This window comes from Xiphophorus maculatus, chromosome 12 (assembly GCF_002775205.1).
Source record: "Xiphophorus maculatus strain JP 163 A chromosome 12, X_maculatus-5.0-male, whole genome shotgun sequence".
Classification (NCBI taxonomy): Eukaryota; Metazoa; Chordata; class Actinopteri; order Cyprinodontiformes; family Poeciliidae; genus Xiphophorus; species Xiphophorus maculatus.
Genome location: NC_036454.1, coordinates 17362228 through 17386714, shown reverse-complemented (window position 1 = coordinate 17386714; position 24487 = coordinate 17362228). Strand labels below are relative to the sequence as shown.

General features: G+C 42.8%; 1 long non-coding RNA gene across 1 annotated transcript; it reads left to right on the top strand.

Moving 5' to 3' along the window:
• The first annotated feature begins 793 nt into the window (after positions 1-793).
• Positions 794-24487, top strand: LOC111610344. Its single transcript, XR_002753611.1, has 3 exons — positions 794-872; positions 23172-23267; positions 24333-24487. It is a non-coding gene; the product is annotated as an uncharacterized LOC111610344 (long non-coding RNA).

The window sequence follows — 24487 nt, the reverse complement described above, 5'->3', positions numbered from 1 at the left end:
ATGGGCTAACGGGTTGCAGGTGTAGGGAGAGAAAAAGGGGGAAAAAAAGGAAGTGACACAGGAGGCGAGGGAGAGAAGAGCACACTGGGGACTAGGAAATGAGTAACAAAATAACTAGACACAAAAAACATAATAAAAATTAGACTAACTAAAAAAGGACTAGACACAATAAATAACTAGAGTCACTAAGGAGAACCTGATGTAAAAATGGGAAACAGGCAGAACTAATAGAAGTAAGGAACACAAATAATAACAAAACCCAAAACAAGGTCCTGACAAATAGTGTGACAGGCCTATAAGAATCGTATGAAATAAACTAAAATCTTCATTTATGTTCACACTATGGGCAGAATGTTAAATTTCAAGCTCCACATTTTCAAGGAAGAATTAGAAACAAAGGTGAAATATATTTCCAGATAAGACCGAAATAAACTCACATCCAATCAACATTTTTCTACATCCAGCTCTGTTAATATTTAGGCTCCACCTACTTTGTTTACCCTGGATAGATGTAATTTTGCTTCCCTGACATTTAGCCTGAGCAGAATAAGGCAGAGATAGTGCTACCTAATTCCGATTTCACTCCCTGTCACACCAGCACACACACACGCCTACACACACTGATACGCACATACACACACACACACACACACACACACACACACACACACACACACACACACACACACACACACACACATCCTCTACCCCTCCCTACTGGAGCTGCACCAGCAGAGACAGCACTGATTAGGAAAGCCATATGGCAGGCAACAAACCAAGGGCAGGCATCATGTCCACACTGTGCTGTAGCGCAGGCATCCTGCCACCTCATCTGAAGGGACTCATCTGACTTGGCTGAGTGTTTGAAGGAGGTATGTAGATCAGAATTCAATGTAAATGTGCTTTCAGATTTAGTGATGCAGCAGCATTACTAACTCACCAATGGAAACAGTGCTAAAGCTGACAGAAAATCAATAGTTTAGTGAGCAGTACTTGTATTAAAGGGTCGCTGCTCGTTTTGCTCATTTTTTAAAAAAAAAAAGAAAAGACATGCTGCCTGCCTGTAATATTTCATATGTCATATTGGTGATAAACCAATAAAGTACTTTATTGGTGACGCAATAATGCATCTTTCAATAATCAATCTACAGGAAAAAATTTGGTTAAATGAATCCACCAAATAATATCTATCCACAGTAGATAACTTTGTGATTTTGTTTTCATCATGAGTCAGCATCTGTCTTATTTCCTGAGTCGACTGCCCCAGACTGGGATCAGATGACAGAAACCATTGTCCTTTGTGAGTTAAATGTGCATAATGATGGCAACCACTCATCAAGATGGTCACTATCTTTTTATTACACCTGCCTCACCTTCAATTCAGGTGCAAAAACAGCATAGGATCAAATCTTCTCTTTAAATAACTCAGGGAAAATCCTCCAAGCAACTAGTAGACATCTCAACAAAAATAGAGATAATAATGAGGAAACTACCGTAGATTAAAGATGAGACTGCACAAATTTTAAATATGGGTGTGGATTTTTCAGTAGTTTCTTCTTTCCATAAGGAAAGAAGAAAACAGGTATGTGTGCAACTAAACAGAAAGCTGGGAGCCATAATGCTCTTCTGCCATCTAGTGGTGTCAAAGTGAAGCTAAACTAAAACACTACAATGGCTGTAGTTGATAACCCCGAGGGAGTGATGAAAATCTCATTCTGAAATCAACCATTGCCTGTATGGGAAACAGTCTACAAGTTGAGGACATTTAAAACATCTCCCAGCAACCCAAGCCAGAGCAACCTCCTCCTGAAATCAGAAAGAAGATCCTAAAAGAAGTTGTTACATTCGGCTTAAAGCAGAACTTACAAACACACACAAGGGGGATCTGTCCCAGAAATCAGGTAAGGTAGGCTACACCATTAATTTGGAAAAATAAATACATAAATACCCAAATCACTCAATAAGAAATAAGTTGATCCTTAGCAACAATGATTTATTCAACTAGAATACAATACTACAAAATAATAATAGTTATCTTAATAGATAGGTCGATAACCCCATTCCCTCAAAAAAAAAATAATTATGGTTACTCGGTTTAAATCAGCACAAGACCTAATTAAGTAAATGTCCAATTTTTTCCAATCCTTTTTTCAAAGAGATTATTGTCCATAAAGCAGTTCCATATCCTCGAAAAATAAACAAAGTCCGGGAAGTATTTCCCCAAAGTCCCGATCCAAAATGAAAAATCCTAGCGTCCAAACCCCTCCCCAAAAAGATACGAAAAAAGAGTGGTACCACCAAAAATCCCCAAAAAGAAAAGTACAGTCCAGATCTCACCGGGAGCGTTTCTCTTTCCCCTCGGTGGCGTCCTCTCGCACTGGTGGCGTCCACTTGCACCGGGAGCGGTTTCCTGGGTGCAAACTCCGATCCAGTTCCTAAAAAACCATCTGTGGCACGGGGCGATCTTTGATAGCTGTTTTTTGATGTCTTTCCTTTGATTTTTACTAGTTTTAAACGATCAGATAAGTCAAAACTCCCGCTGCACAGATCCCACGGTCAGCGTCTTCCTCCCCGCTTGCGCCTCCTGCCCCGACGCACACGCCCCTTTTTTAATTACTCCTTCGTTTCACACACACCTGAACATATCAGGATTTACCCGTAATCAGTTATAAACAGTGGAAAATTGAATACTTTTTAACAATGAAATCACAGCAACTGTTCTACACGACAGGTTGATATATTTACTTTTTAATGTATTTATTTAGGAACAAACAAACATAGTGGTTATGTTACAATCCCCCCCCCCCCAGCCGGAGGCAAGGGAGGCTGAACTCCAAAATAAGGCTTTAAGTTAACCACATTAACCGTGTCTGTTCCTTTGTCCTGGCCTTTCCACTGAAGCTGATAATTTACTGGGCCTAACTGTTTCCTCACTGTAGCTGGTCCTGACCACTTTGGCGCTAGCTTTGAGGAAAAATTGTCTATTGCTTTGGAAAGTGGGTGAGACCTTACCCAGACCAAATCTCCCGGCCGGAATTGTGCACCTCTCCTCCGGGCATTGTAGTATCTGGCTTGTCGGGCTTGACTTATCCCAACTTTCCGTTTGACTTCTTCTTTCATCTCCTTATGTTGCGCCAACAATTTGTAAGTGGGTTGCTGAGGTGATGGTGGTTTGGCTATCATCCTCTCCAATGGCCCTTGAAGTTGACGTCCCAGCATAAGCTCTGCAGGGGCTCTCCCTGTGGTTTCATGTTGAGCACTATTTATGGCAAACCGGAACTCCCTTATATGTTGGTCCCACTGATTGTGATGCTGTCCAACAAATGAGGCTATCATTGTTTTGATAGTTCTGTTAGCTCGTTCTGTCAAGTTAGATTGGGGATGATAGCTAGTGGTAAAATGGTGCTTTACCCCCCACATAGAGCAAAAACTGGCCATCTCTTGACTGGTAAACTGGGGCCCACGATCTGACACAAGACTTTGTGGAACTCCAAAACGGGTAAATATCTCCTCCTGGAGGATAGTGATGAGCTTCTTTGTCTTGCTGTCTCTTACAGGAAACATTTCCACCCACTTTGTGAAGTAGTCGATCACCACAAAAAGGAAGACATTTCCTTTTTTACTGCGTGGAAAAGGTCCCATCAAGTCCACCCCAAGTTTTGCCCAGGGTTCAGTCAGCGGTGTCGGCTGCAGAAAGCCAGCTGGAGCTTGATTATCTGGTTTATACTTCTGGCAAACTGCACAGTTCTTTACATGTTGCCACACATCCTTACGGACTGACGGCCACCATGCTACTTCTAACAGCCGGAGGAGTGTCTTTAGCCTGCCCAAATGTCCACTCAGTGGACGATCATGGAAGTACTGTAGAAATTGAGGAACTAAAGACTTGGGAATCACCAGCTGATATTTGATTCCATCTTTCAGTGTGGTCTTCCTGTACCAGAGATCATGAACTTTATAGAAAGAGATCTTGTCAGGTCTCTGGTATCTCGGATCCTGAACCATCTCCATTAGGTCTGAGTCCTTTTCCTGAGCTTCCTTGATTTCCGTAAATGATAGGGGCAAACCTAACAAGGTTTTAGCAGAATTCAGGGCTACCTGGGCTGTTCCAGCAGGATTAGAACCCATTGCTCGGGACAGCGCATCAGGCACTACATTGTGCATTCCTTTTCTATATCGTACTTCAAAATTGAACTCTTGCAATCTCAGCACCCAGCGTGTTAACCTAGAACTGGTTCTGGGGCAATTAAATGCCCAGGTTAGTGCAGCATGGTCAGTGTAAATGGTAAACTTTGTACCCTCTACAAAGTGTCTCCACTTTTCCACTGCCCAAACCACTGCTAAGCATTCCTTTTCAGAGGTGGAGTAGTTCAGCTCTGCTCCCTTCAATGATCTTGAAGCAAAAGCAATAACCTTTTCTCCATCCGGAGTTGGTTGGACAAGGACGGCCCCCAGACCAATGTCACTGGCATCCGTATGTATTTCGAAAGGTAACTCGAAATCTGGCTGCCCCAGTATGGGTGATTCCACCAAAGCTTTCTTCAGGGTCATGAAGGCACGTTGGCAGTCCACTGTCCACTCCCACCAAACATCTTTTTTGAGCAGTTGATAAAGAGGTGAAGCTATTTCTGCCAAATGTGAGATGAACTTGTGGTACCAACCAACCATCCCGAGGAATCTCTGAAGTGTTTTCTGGTTAGTTGGCGTAGGATAAACCATAATGGCGTGGGTTTTTTCCGGATCCACTTGAACGCCTTCCGCTGAGACAATGTGTCCCAGGAACTTGAGTTCTCGCTGGAAAAAGTTGCATTTCTTAAGATTGAGGGACAGATTGGCATTATGGAGCTTTGCAAATACTGTATCCAGGTCTTTCAGGTGTTGCTCGGCTGAGGCTGAGAAAACAATCACATCATCAATGTACACACAGCAGATCTTTCCCCGTAGCTCTCCTAAAACTTTCTCCATTAAACGTTGAAAGGACGCTCCTGCATTTTTTAATCCAAATGGCATGCGCTTAAATTGATAAAGTCCAAACGGGGTAATAACAGCAGTTTTCTCCTTGCTTTCTTCTGCCACTGCCATCTGCCAATATCCAGATTTCAAATCCAGGGTGCTGAAAATGTTTGCTCCAGTCATTGACTCCAACAGCTCATGGATGATGGGCATGGGATAAGCATCCTGAAGCGTTTTGGTGTTCAAAGCTCGGTAGTCCACACAAAAACGAAAAGATTTGTCTGGCTTAGGAACAAGGACAACGGGGGATCCCCATGAAGACTGTGATGGCTCTATAATATCATCCTTTAGCATAGCATCAATCTGGTCTTTTATTACTTGCCGCTTGAAAGGAGACACCCGGTAAGCTCTGCAGCGGATGGGTATTTCATCTGTGGTCATTATTCTGTGTTCTTCCACAGACGTTCTGCCCAAAGCATCCGAGCATACAGATGGCCAGGCCTCCAAAACCTTCTGGACTTCTGGAGGATGTTTTATCTTCATGGGATATGACTCTGTGTTTGGTACTTTGTCCTTTTCCATTGGCAGAGCCAAAATCAGATTTAGGGGAGAATGACCATCATGCACAGGTGTTCTGGCAGCAGCTGAAAATGAAAAAGGATAAAAGGTATAACCTTTTGGCCCTTTTACCCCATAGGTGTGGTCACCCAGGTTGATGATGGCAGAGGTTTTGGACAAGAAGTCGAGACCTAGGATAATGGGAAAGGTGAGGTTATTATCCTCCACCACAAAAGTCTCCAACGACCACATCATCCCATGCCAACCATAAATGATTGTGGCTTTCCCTAAAGCGCTGTAGGTTTTGCCATTGGCAAGTGCAAACTTCTGGTTGTCAGCTGGCTTCAAAACCTCCCCTTCTCTAGCAATTATTTTCCACTGACTATTTCTCATCAGGGAATAGGTGCATGCTGTATCCAGCACAGCATTGTACATCCTGTCGCGCACTTCTATGGGAACATGAAGGAGGGAGGAACCCGGGCCTCGCTGAACAACAGATACAGAATCGGCTGGCTTTCTGGGATTTCCCTTAGATCTTGCTGGGTATTTTCCTTTGGCTTTGTGCTGATCCACTTTCCCCCAGTAAATTTTAACACCAGCACAGTCTTTTTCAACCTGAGATCCCACCTTTATTAATTGATCCATAGAGGTGACTGTGCCACGAAGACAGCCAGCTAGCTTGGGATTGCAGTTGTTTAAAATCCTCCTCACCAGCTCGGTCTCACTGATGTCTGGCTTCCATCTTAGACATAGTGCTTGATACTCAAAGGCAAAATCTCTTAGACATTGCTCTGGCAACTGGACCATATCTCTTAACTTCTCTTCCACTTCTGAAAGATAGTCTGGTGGTAGAAAGGCAGCACAAAAAGCATTTTTAAATTCAAGCCAGTTGTGTATCTTATTTTTAGCCACACTTCACCAACACCGAGCAGACCCTTTTAAGACAGCTGTTAAAGCTCCCAATAATTCAGGATCAGCCAGAGGCCTTACTGTTAGAAATGTCTCACACTGATCAATAAAATTTAAGACATCAGAAACTTCTCCTGCACCCTCAAATGTTGGGAACTCCATGTGCACAGGGGGCTTGGAGTAAACCACAGATGTTCTACTTGATGAAGGAACTGCCAGGTGAGAGGTTGATGCCGGGAGGTCTACTATCCCACTGTCTGTTGATGGCCTGACTGGAACCATTCCTGGAGGGATGTAGGCAGTAGTTTGGTCCAATCTTTGGGGGTGTGAAAGTCCAAGACTGCCTTGTGGTACTCCTTGTACAGGTAGGGCTAAAGGTGGAGATGATGTTTCAGGGAAAACATGCCTCATGGTAGAAGAGAGATGACCAGAAGGCACGGGGAGACTTGGTCTGACACTATCAAGGGAATGAATTTCTGTAGAGAGTCTAGCGCGCTTCAGCCTCTCTATTTCAGCCTTCCACTTCCCATCCCGTCGCAGCAAACAATCTACAACCTTAGCTTCAAAGTCTTTAAAGGCAGTGTCCATGCATTGCTGCAGGGCCTCAATATTTCTATCTATATATGTCCTGATGTTTTGCTCCCTATTCAAAGCACTGTCTACAGATGCCCGGAAATCTTCTTCCAATGAGGTAATCCTACCCCCCATGTTGGTTAAATCATTCCTAATACCATTAATGTCTGACATAGTGAGATAGTTTTCCTCGTCATCCTCTCTTTCTTCAACTTCATTATCTGATACATAAAGGGAGCTAATCAGAGAAGTTAATTCACCTACAGGATTCCTCCTTGTAACCCAGGCGTCTCCCTCTCTGTTGCTAAATGTCTCTTCCTGATCTACAAGACCTGCTCCACATTCTTCCTCATTCTCATCAGCGTCTCTTTCCTCAGTATGTTGTGATTGAGAAGTTATGTCATCCATCTTGCAAAGAAAAAACACTCAAAACAAATACATTCAAATCTACTATAGGATTCTCTTTAACTGTGTTATCTAATGTAGCACAAAACCTGAAATTATATTATCCTGTCCCCATACTGGCCACCATTTTGTTACATTCGGCTTAAAGCAGAACTTACAAACACACACAAGGGGGATCTGTCCCAGAAATCAGGTAAGGTAGGCTACACCATTAATTTGGAAAAATAAATACATAAATACCCAAATCACTCAATAAGAAATAAGTTGATCCTTAGCAACAATGATTTATTCAACTAGAATACAATACTACAAAATAATAATAGTTATCTTAATAGATAGGTCGATAACCCCATTCCCTCAAAAAAAAAATAATTATGGTTACTCGGTTTAAATCAGCACAAGACCTAATTAAGTAAATGTCCAATTTTTTCCAATCCTTTTTTCAAAGAGATTATTGTCCATAAAGCAGTTCCATATCCTCGAAAAATAAACAAAGTCCGGGAAGTATTTCCCCAAAGTCCCGATCCAAAATGAAAAATCCTAGCGTCCAAACCCCTCCCCAAAAAGATACGAAAAAAGAGTGGTACCACCAAAAATCCCCAAAAAGAAAAGTACAGTCCAGATCTCACCGGGAGCGTTTCTCTTTCCCCTCGGTGGCGTCCTCTCGCACTGGTGGCGTCCACTTGCACCGGGAGCGGTTTCCTGGGTGCAAACTCCGATCCAGTTCCTAAAAAACCATCTGTGGCACGGGGCGATCTTTGATAGCTGTTTTTTGATGTCTTTCCTTTGATTTTTACTAGTTTTAAACGATCAGATAAGTCAAAACTCCCGCTGCACAGATCCCACGGTCAGCGTCTTCCTCCCCGCTTGCGCCTCCTGCCCCGACGCACACGCCCCTTTTTTAATTACTCCTTCGTTTCACACACACCTGAACATATCAGGATTTACCCGTAATCAGTTATAAACAGTGGAAAATTGAATACTTTTTAACAATGAAATCACAGCAACTGTTCTACACGACAGGTTGATATATTTACTTTTTAATGTATTTATTTAGGAACAAACAAACATAGTGGTTATGTTACAAAGTCAACATGAACCATAAATGTCATCATGGAATAAACCATGCTACAGTTGGTACAAAAGGGAGCAGGTCACAAATTTTGTATGAAGGTGCTTTAGGAAAATGAGAGACCATTTGTAAAGAAATAAATCTGAAGCTGAACTCAATCCTTCAACATGACAAAGCCCCAAAAAACACCAGTAAATCAAAGGTATGCTATTAATTAGGAAATGGAAAATCCTGGACTAAGTAAAAGTCCAGCCCAATATCTAACATTATTATTGTATGCAATATAAGAGCAAAGCCTAGGAGGTATGCAATAATAAAACATCAAAAAGAAAAAAGAAGCAGAAGCCAGGCACTTAATGCTGGATGATTTACGAAATGCAATAGTATGAATCAACAATTTGTGCCACTATTGATTCTATGACAGGTTTTTTTAATCACCTGCAGATATTTAATATACAGAAAGTTTGATATTTAAATTTAAATATTTAAACAGAATCTAACATCATATATCTGCATCCAGGTTTAATTTTAAACTATAAAGTAAAATCACTTAATTATTTTAAAGTAATCTAAAGTATGCAGATAAAATTGCATTTTGATTAAAGTACCATATAATAATAATGCTGAACTTGATGTTTAAAGTGATCGTCATAACAATTTTATGCAGTTTTAAGTTTTGTGTTTGTGCTACATCAGTTTAAAACAGTAATTACCTGCAGGTGTGAAATTATCCACCCAGACAAAAAAATATGGTATTCTCTTGAAATAGTTAATGTCGACAGAAGATTGCTCATTTATAAGGAACTATTTAAAAACTAATAAAAAAAAATACAATCTGATCCACAAGGATTAGTGCGCAAACTCAGATGAGCTTCATAAAATGAACAAAGGAATAGTGCAGAAAAAAAAGAAAACTAATAATCATCAAGAATGAGGGAAGCAAAGTTGGAAAATTAGGAAAATAAAACGAAATGAAAGAGGAAATCAAAAGAAGAAAGATCAGAGGCTGGTTTTCATCTCACCAATTGATCCTCAGACCCCCCTGGCACCATTAATGTACTTTTAAATTCTCCTTCCTGACCTGTTACTAAAACCAGTCTACATACTGTATATATCGTTTTATTCCCACATCATATTCCCCTGAGAATCACTTCTGTAACAAGATAAGTCTACTTTAACATCAAGCCCATTTTCCTGTTCATAACTGTAAGTCACAACAAACAGAAAATTTTACACATTAATTGTTACAAATATAAAAAAAATATTTTGAAAACAGTTTAGCTCAGGTGCTTTAAATATGAATAAGAGAGCATCTGTTGGTATTATTCTGACCCAGAAACATCAGGAAACATGAATATCCTCAGTGAAACGCTAATGTAATTACTGGTTATCTTTTACAAGGTGTAACCAAATTCAGAAAGACAGCGACTCGCTTGGTGACACCCAGCTAGACCTCACTTGGTCCCAATCTGTTCCTTTAGATGTACACCCCGCCTCCTCCCACCTGCCTCCTATTCTTCCTTTCTAATCAGGCGTCCCTGCCAATCAATTTGATTGCCATGACAACATTTCACGCGACACCCCCTCCAAACATAGTCACCCACCCGCCACCGCCACCACCCACACCTATAAACAAAAACAAAACAAAAAAAGAAGCTGAATTCCGACAGCTCAGGATTGATGAGGGGGAGTGCTGTCAAAGGCCAGAAATTAGATTAGGAGTGAAGCAAACACACACAAACACATCACGACTCTGAGGCAGCAGGTGCTTTTGGTTAAACCTTAATTACATGATCTCTGATTTCTCTAATTGATATGGTAATGACTATGTAATTAATGCAAAAGCAGAAATACCAGTAGCTTCCTTAATGAATGGATTTATTTGATTAGATATCCTTCTGCATATTTATGCAGGCTGATACACAGACAGGCAAAGAAAATTGTTGTTTGGGTTTGTTGCTACTGTTGTCACTCCTACCACACCGTCTTAGAATATGTAACACAAATACATTAATATAATACTAAGAGTATATAATGACAAACCACATACAATAGAAAATATCTACAGTTCAAATAGATAGTAAATGAGATCAGAAATCACACCCTCTTTTTACAGGTAGGTGGCACTATTGAGCTATTTCATGCACATTGTAGGCATGGAGTCTGCTGACAGAACTGATAACTACAAGATTTGCTGTCAGTCTGAGGGCAGGAGGTGGATAAAAAAAGTCAAGCTGCTGCACATATGTTGCAGCTGTAAGGGCAGTTGAAGAAAAAAGCAGTGTGAGTAATGCGAACACACCAACTCTGTTTCATCACACATGATACAGAACAAGCAGGATATGCACACGGCCTTTTCAAAGTATCGACATACCTTCATCTTTTCCACAGTTTGCCAAGTTATAACCACAAACTTCCCTGTACTCTATTAAGATTTTATTTAATAGTCTATTGCAAAGTAGTGCATAACTGGGAAGTGAATGTTTCTAAAAGGTCAATATTTTTCAAAATATGTGGCTCTCCTGTTTGGATTTTGAATATATGACATCCGAGATATTATTCTACTATATACTGAATTCAAGCAGTATTTTGCACACATTCAAATTGTAATGACAATTATACCTTGAAATATTGAGCAGGTGCAGACAAAAGCTAACACTGCACATAATCCTGAACACTGTGTGATGAAACATAGTGGTGGCAGCACTGTACTGTGGGTTTGTTTTTCCAAAAGGAAAGACAAACGGATGGAGCTAAATACAGGGTGATCCTGAAGGTAACTCTTAAATATGAACAAGATGAGGATTCACTTTTGAATAGGACATTGACTTTAAACATAAAGTCAGATCTGCACAGTCCAAAGTGAGTCCTGAAGGGGCAGTTTGCTCTACCTTTTAGTTGCTCCCCTGGTTTAACACACCTGGTTCTAATGAAAGGGTGACTTGCAAGAGCTCCTGCAGAACGTGGTGACACACTGAGGGGCTAATTCAGTCTTTTGAAACAGCTGTGTTGGAGCAGTATCACCCCTAAAACATGCAGAACATCATTGAGAACTATAGAGTCGAGCATCTCTGGTCCAGTCAAACTGCAAACCCAAATCCAATTTAAAATCTGTTACAAGGCTAGAAAACTTAATGTTCACAAGAACACTCCACCTAGTCTGACTAACCTTGAAATATTTTTAAAGAATGGAAAAAAGCTTGTCTTTAGATGTGCAGACCCTGCAGAGACATACCCCAAAATATTTCAACTGTAACAGCAGGAAGAGGTGGTTATATGAAGTATCTAGTCATGGGAGGTAATTTGTATATGTGTTAACCTTTCCTGCTCAGTCTTCTGACCGTGGTCGGAGGACACAGGGGAGTTCTTCCTCCAGGGCCAAAGTGAAGTCTACTTCGGGGTTAACTCCTTCATACGCCTTGAACATGAACCACACGGTGGCTGGAAGTTAACTTTTAATAGCGCCAGCTAACAGTTGAAAGCTTCACAGAGCCACTGCTCCGTTATTTCAAAGTGATCAAATTTTCAACATACATATTTTTCAGTGGTAGAGAAAGTGGCAAAGGAAAGGGGGGAAGATTACACAAAGAGAAATAACCAAAATACAAACACAAAGGAGTAAGTAGACTAAAGGAACCTAATTAGAACAAAGGAAAATAACTAGAAACAAGAAATAAACGTAATTAGAAACACCAATGAAGAATGTGGAAAACAAGGTAAATGAAATGGAAACAACTAAGGAACACCAAAAGAATCTGAGGAGGACGGCAGCGGAACAGCAGGCTTGGTGGATGCTGGAGACAGAGCAGAAACCTAGGAGGATGTCGGCAGCAGAGTAGAAACCTTGGTGGACGCTGGCGGCAGAACGGAAACCTTGGGGATGCTGGGGATGTGTCCAATCCTGGCTGACCTCCTAAGTCTTGTGGCAGGTCCTGTTGACCTTCCAGCCAACCTCCTGAGCCTCGCCAGGAGGTCGATGGGACCTGTGACAAGGGCAGCGGAGCAAGTACCTGCCCGCGGCAGAGCAGGAACCAGGAGGGTAATAGGACCCGCAACAAAGGCCTGGAGGTCGGCCCGGAGACCAACAGGACTCGCTATGAAGACCTGGAGGCAGCCCGGGAGACCGACAGGACTCAATACGAAGGCCTGAAGGTAGGCCCGGAGACCAACGGTACTCGCTACAAAGCCCTGGGGCTGGCTGGGAGACTGACACGACTTGCTACAAAGCCCTGGAGGTCAGCCCGGAGACCAACGGGACTTGCTACAAAGCCCTGGAGGTCAGCCCGGGAGACCGACAGGACTCAATACAAAGCCCTGGAGGTCTGCCAGGAGACCAACGGGACTTGCTACGAAGTCCTGGGGCAGGCCGGGAGACTGACACGACTCGTTACAAAGCCCTGGAGGTCAGCTCGGAGACCAACGGGACTCGCTACAAAGCCATGGAGGCCAGCACGGAGACCAACGGGACTCGCTACAAAGCCATGGAGGCCACCCCGGAGACCAACGGGACTTGCTACGAAGTCCTGGGGCAGGCCGGGAGACTGACACGACTCGTTACAAAGCCCTGGAGGTCAGCCCGGAGACCAACGGGACTTGCTATGAAGTCCTGGAAGTCAGCCCGCATACAAACAAGACTCGCTACAAAGGCCTGAAGGTAGGCCCGGAGACCAAAAGGACTCGCTACAAAGCCATCGAGGCCAGCCCGAAGACCAACGGGACTTGCTACAAAGTCCTGGAGGCAGCCCGGGAGACCGACAGGACTCAATACGAAGCCCTGGAGGTCTGCCAGGAGACCAACGGGACTTGCTATGAAGTCCTGGAAGTCAGCCCGGATACAAACAAGACTCGCTACAAAGGCCTGAAGGTCAGCCCGGAGACCAACAGGACTCACTACAAAGCCATGAAGGCCAGCACGGAGACCAACGGGACTCGCTACGAAGCCCTGGATGCAGGCCGGGTGACCGACAGGACTCAATGCAAAGCCCTGGAGGTTCGCCAGGAGACCAACGGGACTTGCTACGAAGCCCTGGAAGTCAGCATGGAGACCACCGATAATCAAGCATGAAGCTTGGAGCCCTCATGACTTCTTTATTTAGAAGTACCATCTTTCGATCCAGTACCTGAGAGTGCCTGTTAGGTACATTTTCAGAAATATATTGGCGATGCCTCTGATCACTCTTCTGAATACAGTTGGCTGATTCTGTGGCTGGTCTGACACCACCTGTTCTATTCTGTCCCTCAGCTGTCCCACTTCAAGCTGCAGGTTATTGTTTTCTTGCTCCAAGGTGGTGTTCTCCTTCTCCAGAGAGCTCTTCACTTGCTCCTGGGTGGCATTTATCAGCTCCAAGGTCTTGTTTTTCTGCTGCAAGTACTTTATTCTCTGCTCCAGGGCGGTACTTTTTTGCTCCAGAGCGGTGTTTTTCTCTTCCAGAGTGTTCTTTTCTTCCTCCAGAGCGGTCTTTTCTTCCTCCAGAGCAGTCTTTTCTTCCTCCAGAGCGGTCTTTTCTTCCTCCAGAGCGGTCTTTTCTTCCTCCAAAGCAGTCTTTTCATCCTCGAGGGCAGTGCATTTCACCTCCAGAGCAGTGATCGTTAGCATCAGGGAGTTTTTTTCCTGCTCATGTTGCCTTCTTCTTAAATTGAGTTTGTGATGCAGGTCTCTGTTATCGATCTCATAACCAAAGTTTTGCCGTTCCAAATGCCTTATTCTTTGCTCCAGGTAGGCATTTGTCCGCATTGTATGAGATAATCTCTCCCTCTGAACGGTGTTTTCCCGGTCTAATGTCGAAATTCTCTCCCTCTGAGAAGTGTTTTCCTGGTCTAATGTGGAAATTCTCTGCTCCAGGGTACTGATTTGAGTGGTGTATTTCTGCACCAAGGCAGTCTTTTCTTTTTCCAGGACCTTATTATTCTGCTTGAAGATGGTGTTTTCCTCTTCCAAGATGGTGTTTTTTTGCCTCAGTGCAGTGTTTTCCTGCTTCAATGCGGTGTTATCGTCCTGTAAAGTTTTGTTTACATCAAAGAGCTTTATTAATTCCTTGTCTTTTGCAAGTGCCGCTTTTTCTGTGTCTATAACTTTATTCTTCAGCTCCTCGTTTACTTTAATGAGTGACTGTCTCTCAATGGACATCATGTTCACTTCTTCCAAGATGCCATTTAGCTTCTCTGTCTCTCTTGCCAAGATCTGCTGTATTTCTTCATTCGCAGAATCAGAAGTTGAAGCCTTATTGCGCTGACTCACTTTTGGTCCTTTTTGTCTGAATAAATCCAAAATCTGTCCCATGTTTTCCTTTATTTGTTTGTGAGGAATTCCTTTTAATATTGAAAAACTTTCCTTTTCAAACTCTTGTTAGGACACAATTCTTCTTCTTGCTCTCTCTCTCTCTTCTGCAATGCTTATGACTGCAGAATTCAAGTGTGCAGCTTTTTGTGACTAGCTCTTTGTGACATCATTATGCGTGATGTCACAAGTTGATGACACTATCTCAGCAGAACAACTAGAAAACTGCTGAAGTTTGGGAAGATAAGAACAACTGTGGCGAGGGTCGGTTGAGTTTACCCGGAGAGCGGGAGTTAGCTCAGACCTTTTTTGGTCAAAAGCAGCACAACAAAACTTAATACGCCATTATTAAATGGACCCGGGTCGACCCGGGTCCAGCGGTGCAGTGCAAAAGGGGCTTAGTGTACGTCTCTAGGCAACCGTGACATCATCATTGGTCCGAAGTAGTGATGTGTCGGTCGCTAACGATCCGGCTCTAAGAGCCGGCTCTTTGAAGTGAACGATTGGAACCGGCTCCACAATGGGAGCCGTTTTAGGATCCTATTTGGGAGCCGGGTTTTTTTCTACAGTATATCGCTGTCTCTCCGCCTCACTGTCGTTGTGCTTGTGCTCTGCAAGTGCCAGAGCCGATAGTTTTTCCCCACATCGTTTTTTTTTTGTCCTGCGGTGCCTCGCTGTCTCTCCCCCGCTTTCTCCCTCTCCTTGCGCGTTTTGCTCTTCTGCCAGTGCTAGAGCGGAGAGTTTTTTTTCCCTCGGTCGGTCCACTGCCCTCATGTCAAGCGTCTGCTCCACACATCTGACCAATCACACATAGTTTCAATTAATAATGTGGCGGGAAAACACTGAAAAAAAAGTTTATCTCCACTTTTTTTGTGGAAACGGCAGGCAATTGGCCAAGCTGTATAGCGTTCGTCGGCAGGTGTTTATGCACAGACACTCACTCAGCGGTCAAGAAGCACGACAGAAAGAAGGGGAGTCAGTGTGAGAACTGAATAGGTGAAAATAAATGAGTGACAGAAAACGGAGCAAGATTTGGACTCATTTTAATGCTACATCAAGCTCCAGGGCAGAGTGCAGACTGTGCAAAGTCAGCATTTCCTATCGTGCAGGCTCGACAAACAACCTGCACAGGCACATGCGGACATCACACGCATCGGTATTGCTATAGCATTGTTATGCGGCATTTTTACTCATCATAAGTGCTTAACAATGTCAATAATGAAACAAAATATTATAAAATTACGTTTAAGCTATTAATTAATTAATAATGTCAAAAATATATATGGGGAGCTGTTTGGGAGCCGAAAGAGCCGGATCTCCACAGTAAGAAGAGCCATTAGAGCCGCATCTCAAAAAGGAGCCGAAAATCCCATTACTAAATGACACTGCTCTATGTAAGTTTAGCTGTGAGCTGATGGGCTGCAGATTCGCCGAATTATTTTCTAAGCGCAAGTTAAGTTTTGGTGGGTAAAATGTTTGTTTTCCTGTAGAAAAATATCTATCTATTGTCACATGAAGAAAAAGCAACTTAAAATATAATGTCTCTCTCAGTACATATATTTTAAAGTCGTCACTGTCTCCTAAATTCCCATTCGACATAACCGCCAACTGTGTGTACTCATTCACCGTCCGGCCGATGAATCATTTTGCAAAAGGGGCCGACGAAGCGGTGTGGGAAGAGACTGTCTTTAAAACACATAGCAGAGCATTTTTGATAGCGGCATGATATCAGAGACAATGACAGCAGCATTATATTCACCGCTGACAACAGACTTATGCAGTAATAAGTTAATTTCCCCTTGGGATCAATAAAGTATTTTTGAATTGAACTGAATTGAATACACCACTAGGACCACCTGCTGGTTAACACATAGTGTGTTATTTATCAAATTCCCACTCTCACTGAAAAAAGCAACTGTTTAATTGATTTATTTGATTTATCAAACATTTAAAGTGACTGTTTCCCAGCTTTTAATTTCCCATTGTTGATCAATCTTAGTGAACAAAAGTTGATGTCATCTCAACTTTTGTTCTTGACCCAAAACCATCCTTGTATTTATTTGAGTCACATGACCTAAGTTATCTTCCTTTAGAGGTTTTGCCCTCTTGCATGCTGCCCTAAGCAGTGGCCCCACAAAAGAGGACGATACCCACCCCTTATTTGGTATCTGCTTATTCTTCCTTCTTGACCAATTTTGTGTGTAATCATTTTCTTTGAATGAATTATACAGAGGAAAGGTGATATTTTGTCACCTGCAACATTTATTTATTTAAATCATGCTCCCTCTCCACACACACACACAGAATAATGCTCACCATTGATCTTCAAATAATTCCAGACCACAGTTAGGAGTTTTTGCTGTATTTTAACGTGTATGGAAGTAAATATGTGAATTTATTAGTTTAATTATTTAATTTATTATCAGAATTTGAATAAAAAATGCCTCTGAAATTTGAATGTTGTATATTAGCGTTTACTTTTTCAGTGTTAAAATAAATTCAGAATTAATTTTAACCTAAAAAAATTCAGTGTCATTATTTGTACATGGTTGCAATTTTCATTTATTAAAAAAATTCACATTCCTATTTTAAAGTGATCAAATTTTCAACATACATATTTTTCAGTGGTAGAGAAAGTGGCAAAGGAAAGGGGGGAAGATTACACAAGGAGAAATAACCAAAATACAAACACAAAGGAGTAAGTAGACTAAAGGAACCTAATTAGAACAAAGGAAAATAACTAGAAACAAGAAATAAACGTAATTAGAAACACCAATGAAGAATGTGGAAAACAAGGTAAATGAAATGGAAACAACTAAGGAACACCAAAAGAATCTGAGGAGGACGGCGGCGGAACAGCAGGCTTGGTGGATGCTGGAGACAGAGCAGAAACCTAGGAGGATGTCGGCAGCAGAGTAGAAACCTTGGTGGACGCTGGCGGCAGAACGGAAACCTTGGGGATGCTGGGGATGTGTCCAATCCTGGCTGACCTCCTAAGTCTTGTGGCAGGTCCTGTTGACCTTCCAGCCAACCTCCTGAGCCTCGCCAGGAGGTCGATGGGACCTGTGACAAGGGCAGCGGAGCAAGAACCTGCCCGCGGCAGAGCAGGAACCAGGAGGGTAATAGGACCCGCAACAAAGGCCTGGAGGTCGGCCCGGAGACCAACAGGACTCGCTATGAAGCCCTGGAGGCAGCCCGGGAGACCGACAGGACTCAATACGAAGGCCTGAAGGTAGGCCCGGAGACCAACGGTACTCGCTACAAAGCCCTGGGGCTGGCTGGGAGACTGACACGACTTGCTACAAAGCCCTGGAGGTCAGCCCGGAGACCAACGGGACTTGCTACAAAGCCCTGGAGGTCAGCCCGGGAGACCGACAGGACTCAATACAAAGCCCTGGAGGTCTGCCAGGAGACCAACGGGACTTGCTACGAAGTCCTGGGGCAGGCCGGGAGACTGACACGACTCGTTACAAAGCCCTGGAGGTCAGCTCGGAGACCAACGGGACTCGCTACAAAGCCATGGAGGCCAGCACGGAGACCAACGGGACTCGCTACAAAGCCATGGAGGCCACCCCGGAGACCAACGGGACTTGCTACAAAGTCCTGGAGGCAGCCCGGGAGACCGACAGGACTCAATACGAAGCCCTGGAGGTCAGCCCGGAGACCAACGGGACTTGCTATGAAGTCCTGGAAGTCAGCCCGGATACAAACAAGACTCGCTACAAAGGCCTGAAGGTCAGCCCGGAGACCAACAGGACTCACTACAAAGCCATGAAGGCCAGCACGGAGACCAACGGGACTCGCTACGAAGCCCTGGATGCAGGCCGGGTGACCGACAGGACTCAATGCAAAGCCCTGGAGGTTCGCCAGGAGACCAACGGGACTTGCTACGAAGCCCTGGAAGTCAGCATGGAGACCACCGATAATCAAGCATGAAGCTTGGAGCCCTCATGACTTCTTTATTTAGAAGTACCATCTTTCGATCCAGTACCTGAGAGTGCCTGTTAGGTACATTTTCAGAAATATATTGGCGATGCCTCTGATCACTCTTCTGAATACAGTTGGCTGATTCTGTGGCTGGTCTGACACCACCTGTTCTATTCTGTCCCTCAGCTGTCCCACTTCAAGCTGCAGGTTATTGTTTTCTTGCTCCAAGGTGGTGTTCTCCTTCTCCAGAGAGCTCTTCACTTGCTCCTGGGTGGCATTTATCAGCTCCAAGGTCTTGTTTTTCTGCTGCAAGTACTTTATTCTCTGCTCCAGGGCGGTACTTTTTTGCTCCAGAGCGGTGTTTTTCTCTTCCAGAGTGTTCTTTTCTTCCTCCAGAGCGGTCTTTTCTTCCTCCAGAGCAGTCTTTTCTTCCTCCAGAGCGGTCTTTTCTTCCTCCAGAGCGGTCTTTTCTTCCTCCAAAGCAGTCTTTTCATCCTCGAGGGCAGTGCATTTCACCTCCAGAGCAGTGATCGTTAGCATCAGGGAGTTTTTTTCCTGCTCATGTTGCCTTCTTCTTAAATTGAGTTTGTGATGCAGGTCTCTGTTATCGATCTCATAACCAAAGTTTTGCCGTTCCAAATGCCTTATTCTTTGCTCCAGGTAGGCATTTGTCCGCATTGTATGAGATAATCTCTCCCTCTGAACGGTGTTTTCCCGGTCTAATGTCGAAATTCTCTCCCTCTGAGAAGTGTTTTCCTGGTCTAATGTGGAAATTCTCTGCTCCAGGGTACTGATTTGAGTGGTGTATTTCTGCACCAAGGCAGTCTTTTCTTTTTCCAGGACCTTATTATTCTGCTTGAAGATGGTGTTTTCCTCTTCCAAGATGGTGTTTTTTTGCCTCAGTGCAGTGTTTTCCTGCTTCAATGCGGTGTTATCGTCCTGTAAAGTTTTGTTTACATCAAAGAGCTTTATTAATTCCTTGTCTTTTGCAAGTGCCGCTTTTTCTGTGTCTATAACTTTATTCTTCAGCTCCTCGTTTACTTTAATGAGTGACTGTCTCTCAATGGACATCATGTTCACTTCTTCCAAGATGCCATTTAGCTTCTCTGTCTCTCTTGCCAAGATCTGCTGTATTTCTTCATTCGCAGAATCAGAAGTTGAAGCCTTATTGCGCTGACTCACTTTTGGTCCTTTTTGTCTGAATAAATCCAAAATCTGTCCCATGTTTTCCTTTATTTGTTTGTGAGGAATTCCTTTTAATATTGAAAAACTTTCCTTTTCAAACTCTTGTTAGGACACAATTCTTCTTCTTGCTCTCTCTCTCTCTTCTGCAATGCTTATGACTGCAGAATTCAAGTGTGCAGCTTTTTGTGACTAGCTCTTTGTGACATCATTATGCGTGATGTCACAAGTTGATGACACTATTTCAGCAGAACAACTAGAAAACTGCTGAAGTTTGGGAAGATAAGAACAACTGTGGCGAGGGTCGGTTGAGTTTACCCGGAGAGCGGGAGTTAGCTCAGACCTTTTTTGGTCAAAAGCAGCACAACAAAGCTTAATACGCCATTATTAAATGGACCCGGGTCGACCCGGGTCCAGCGGTGCAGTGCAAAAGGGGCTTAGTGTACGTCTCTAGGCAACCGTGACATCATCATTGGTCCGAAGTAGTGATGTGTCGGTCACTAACGATCCGGCTCTAAGAGCCGGCTCTTTGAAGTGAACGATAGGAACCGGCTCCACAATGGGAGCCGTTTTAGGATCCTATTTGGGAGCCGGGTTTTTTTCTACAGTATATCGCTGTCTCTCCGCCTCACTGTCGTTGTGCTTGTGCTCTGCAAGTGCCAGAGCCGATAGTTTTTCCCCACATCGTTTTTTTTTGTCCTGCGGTGCCTCGCTGTCTCTCCCCCGCTTTCTCCCTCTTCTTGCGCGTTTTGCTCTTCTGCCAGTGCTAGAGCGGAGAGTTTTTTTCCCTCGGTCGGTCCACTGCCCTCATGTCAAGCGTGTGCTCCACACATGTGACCAATCACACATAACACTGAATATTATTTGATATTTGTATTGTGGCACCTTTTCTGTTATGAAGCTGCTTTGATACTTTTTCGTATTGTGGTGGGTGTTTGTATTTATATTTAACTGTTTAATTTATTTTAAGTTATTTTTGTGGAAGTGGTGCTATTTTGTGATAATTTAATTGGTTATAATAAAAGGTTTATTTATAAAGCATTGTTATGCAGCATTTTTACTCATCATAAGTGCTTAACAATGTAAATAATGAAACAAAATATTATAAAATTAGGTTTAAGCTATTAATTAATTAATAATGTCAAAAATATATATGGGGACTCCCCATATATACAGCGATATACTGTAGAAAAAAACCCGGCTCCCAAATAGGATCCTAAAACGGCTCCCATTGTGGAGCCGGTTCCAATCGTTCACTTCAAAGAGCCGGCTCTTAGAGCCGGATCGTTAGCGACCGACACATCACTAATGGGGAGCCGTTTGGGAGCCGAAAGAGCCGGCTCTCCATAGTAAGAAGAGCCATTAGAGCCGCATCTCGAAAAGGAGCCGAAAATCCCATCACTGCTGCTCCGGTCCTCGGCTACGCTCACCCCTCACACATGCCGTCTCTTCTTCGCTCCCCCAGCATCCCGGTTCTTCTTGTTTTTAGCCCACAGCGCCCCCTTCTGACCGGAGGACGGCTGCTACACATCTCACTCACCTACACTCAACATACACGCCACTTACTGAGCTATCACCACACACAGTGGAGGCACTTTCCCCAACATATGCTTTTAAAAAATCTTGTATCCAAGTATCAATTTAAACCCAGTGCACAATTGCGCACTACTTTGTGTCGGTCTATCACTTAAATGTCATTGAAAAACGCTGTTTAACGCTGTTAAAAGTTCCTCCGCTGAAAACATTTTATTTTTCAAGCCGGAAACGCTTCTATTTTAAAACTCAAATTTGGTGTTGGGAACATTTGAGCGAAGCGTCGAGCACTTTCCAGAGACAACCATGAAGGTAGGAGCTAATGGCAGTAATGAATGGTGCAGCGTTAGTTGGTTAACAAACTTACCTCTGAATAATGTGTTTCTTACGGGTCCGCTTGGGCCACGCTTGATGGATGGCCTTACAGAAGCCGGGTCAATTAGCCCAGGCTGGATTTGCCTTCATGTGGGCTGCAGACGGCACTGGGAGAGCCTCAACCTCTGTCACGCGGCCTGGCTGTAATTAATCACCAGCGCGAGGCCTTCTCACCTCACGCAGCCGCGCGCACAAACAGCCGATACTTACGTTTGGCCCAAATTACATCTCCACTCCTCTAATCTGGCTAATTGTCAGTATGGTTACCAGAGGAGAAAAAAAGGTTGTTATAAAGCACCTTCCTGGCATCAAACCGATTTACCACAGCAGGTACTTGTATTTTTACATTTCTAACAAGGCTCAATTAAACCACAATTATTTAAAAAACGGACTTACGTGTATGTAATAATATAGAAAAGAATCAGTCTTCCACAAAAGGCTTTAGTTTGTGTGTTTGAGGGTCAGAGCCGGCCACAGAAATAAGAGATTTTTGCAACATTTTCAGGCCCCTTGCTTTCAAAGGATATGCTGGTGAAGTATCTCATGAATTATGTTTAAAAAGCTACAAATTAGAGCAAATTTATTAATTACATTTGGATGGATCTGAGTTTGGAAAATATGACAGTCAAAGCAGTATTTGAGTATTAATTACTTGCCTATTCAGCGTGGTCACCCTCTAAAACACAGCGATATCACAGATTTTAACATTTTTCAAGAGTCAGTGGTTCTTCTGGCCTTCATTGTTTACTATACAAGTAACTAGTTACATATACTTGAGTAACATTTTAAACAAAATGTATTTCTATGTGCATATACTTCTTCTAGTAGTTTTACTGCACCATATGTAGCATTATTAGTAGATTGTTTCACAGAAGTTAGGGTTTAAAAGTTAGAGTAAAGTCACTCAAACTTTTGTGAAAATGTACAAATATTACAGATTGTAAACAAACTGCCAGTCTAGACTCCTGAGCATTTGTAAAGGAAAGGAGTTCCAGGTGCAAACATTAGACTAGGATGTTCCATTATTGAAATTAATCTGGGAAACTCAGGCGTTACAGCGATACAAAGCTAAAGTCGCCCATGTTCCTTGCTAATGTGTACTACCCGGCAACACACTGCAAGCTGTTAGCTTTGCAGCTAGCCAGGTGTACTACCTGGCAACACACTAAAGGTAAAGGTAATTTTATTTATATACCACATTTTCAGCAACAAGGCAATACAAAGTGCTGATACAAGCTACAAGCTGTTAGCTGAGCAGTTAGCCATTTTACCCACTGGATTAACCAGCCAAACAGCTAAGCTCAACTCTCTTCAAGTAAAAGGTCTCTAGGCAAAAATAAGTAGGATAATCAAATTAAGTGTTTTTGTGTGTATTTTTATGGTATTTCTGTATTATTTTATGCTTAGGACTGTTCCAAATGGAGCTAAAGCAACCTTCAGTTTTCTCTATTCAAGTTCATCCCAACAATGAGAAGTCCAGTCATAGACAGATGGTCCAGGAGGGTGAGTTTTTCTCTTTTAAGGCATTTTTTCTTCCCTTTCATGACACCAAGTTACAAAAAAACAACCTAACAACTTTACAAAATGTCCCATCTTCTAAGCTAACAGCAACTAAGCCTTGAAATTGGCTTACCTCTTTTAGATGCTCTTTCCCTTTCAGCATCATGACAACAACAGTGCTCCTCCATAATACTGTTTACAACCATTCTTAGGAATGTTGAACTGAGAGGTAGTTTGCATGTAAAGCTCAGCAGATGTGTAGTTCCTCCAGGTGTTTGCTAATTGATGCTGCCGCTAGTCTGAGTAGGGAAGGTAAAGTGACAGACTGCTCTGCAGCTCTAAAGTGCAGCTTTGGGTAAATGAGCAAGCTTTAGGCAACCCTGAATGGCTGCCACAGCAGATTCAAGTGTTGCTCAAACATGGCTGAACGAATCAAAGGAACACTGGGTGTCAAAAACAGGGTGCTTCTGAAAGAGGAATAACAACATAACATGATATAAAGCTCAAAAATGTTGAGGTTACATAATACTCACCCTTTAGTCAATTTTGCACTAATTTGCATCACCAACTCTTTAATACACTCCTTGGTTCTTAAGCATGCATAATCATACTGCATTGTGGTATTATATTTTTCTGTGGGTTATTTCATGTTTCATTCATTACATATTTTTCATTTTTCAAGCCTTCTCCAAGACCCAAATAAAATAGCTGAACGTTTTCACCAGCAGTCATTCAGCTCTGAAGAGGCCTGGTCCAGTTTAGTTTCATCAATAAATATAAATATATTTAAAGACGCAATTGAAGATTAATATTTTGTCTCATTTGTGATTCTCTGACATATGTATTTCTAAAAACTGGTGACTGTTATTGCAACAAATATCAAAAAGTATGACAAATTTAGATGTCCATATCAAACATATCAATCTAAATCAAAGGAATAAATATCTATAAATCTGTATTGCATTTTTTTTAAACAGGCATAACCTGCAGCAGTTGGATCTAGATTGTAGCATTAGTTAGCAGCATTATGAAGCTCTTTTTTCTCTCTGACCCCAATCACAAACCCAGGAACTCGGGGCATGGAGGCATCGTACAGAGACGTCACTCTGCGTTCGCTGAATACACTCCTGTGGACCGGACAAAAGCAGCAGGCTGACAGATGAGGTTTCTGTCTGGGGATCTCTGTGTTGCTTTACTGTGTGTGTATTTGTGCATATGTGGTG